At 49.0% G+C, this 1,342-nt stretch overlaps 2 non-coding genes across 2 annotated transcripts; both read left to right on the top strand.

The window, feature by feature from the left end:
- Positions 1-621: 621 nt before the first annotated feature.
- On the top strand, positions 622-694 carry Pmar_PMAR024260. Its single transcript has one exon. It is a non-coding gene; the product is annotated as a tRNA-Arg (tRNA).
- A 293-nt stretch (positions 695-987) lies between these two features.
- On the top strand, positions 988-1,060 carry Pmar_PMAR024259. Its single transcript has one exon. It is a non-coding gene; the product is annotated as a tRNA-Arg (tRNA).
- The last annotated feature ends 282 nt before the right edge of the window (positions 1,061-1,342 follow it).

Below are 1,342 nucleotides of genomic sequence, written 5' to 3'. Positions count from 1 at the left end.
GGAAAACAGGCTACGTGTTGCGCACATGGTGCTCAACCCGGAAACAGTGCCTCAGCCGAAGGTGTAGCCCAGCTACTGCAAGTCTTGGCCCCTGGCTCACATTGTACTTTCGTAAAGTCTTGCCCAGCGTATTTCCCATCTGAGTAAGAGGTAGTTGAATCATATGCTGAAGCTAATACGTTCGGACTCCGTTTATACATGATATTGTGAGTGCTCAGTCCGGACACCGTCCTCGCTCCGCAGCGCTGTGTGCTCGCTCCCACTGTGCTTCTTCATGCCACGACCACGGGCATTAAACGAATCTGCCTAAAAAAGTGAATTTCCAAAGCCATGAAAGATTAGTTGTTTCAGATGAAAGCACGGAAACGCCTGCCCGGTAGCTTTTTATTGAATAGCCGATGCTCAGGTGAAGAACAGACCCCGTCCCGGTAACGTTTTACAGTACGCCTTGTATTTCAACCCTCCTTCTTCTTGAATTGACCCCTTTAAGAACACTATGTAATGGAGGCCCCTCTATGAGGAGCGAGAGTTTTGCGACCTATTCAGCGTGTCGGATGGGAAACCATGTGTGCCATGAAGTCAATGGGGCGCAGAGATGGTGGGACAAATCTCAAACTCATTAGTCTCGTGGCCTAATGGATAAGGCGTTGGTCTACGGAACTGAAGATAGTGGGTTCGAGTCACATCGAGATCGTCTTTACGCCGGAAAGCGCCCATATACGGATGCCACTGGCCGTACAGATGTTGGTGTTGATTGTATACCCTTGTGACTCGTCGGAATACATGCCGAAGCTAACGGTACAAGAAGATTGTTGGTCTGCCAACAAGCGATCTCCAATGAATTGACCCCTTTGAGAACACTATGTATTGGAGGCCCCTCTATGAGCAGCGAGAGTTTTGCGATCTATTCAGCGTGTCAGATGGGAAACCATGTGTGCCATGAAGTCAATGGGGCGCAGAGATGGTGGGACAAATCTCAAATTTACTGGTCTCGTGGCCTAATGGATAAGGCTTTGGTCTTCGGAACCAAAGACTGTGGGTTCGAGTCTCATCGAGATCGTCTCCACGCCGGGAAGCGCCCATATACGGATGCCACTGGCCGTACAGATGTCGATATTGATTGTATACCCTTGTGACTCGTCAGGATACATGCTGAGGCTAAGGGTACAAGAAGATTGTTGGTCTGCCAACGAACGATCTCCAATGAATTGACCTCATTTAGACACTATGTAATGGGGGCCCTCTATGAGAGCAAGAGTTTGTGATCTATTCAGCGTGTCGGATGCGAACTCATGTGTGCCGTTAGTCAGTGTTGCGCATAGTGACGAGATAGTGGGATAAA

Source organism: Perkinsus marinus (genome assembly GCF_000006405.1).
Source record: "Perkinsus marinus ATCC 50983 genomic scaffold scf_1104296931348, whole genome shotgun sequence".
Classification (NCBI taxonomy): Eukaryota; Perkinsozoa; order Perkinsida; family Perkinsidae; genus Perkinsus; species Perkinsus marinus.
Note: the sequence above shows the minus strand (reverse complement) of the source record. Positions and strands in the feature narration are given on the sequence as shown.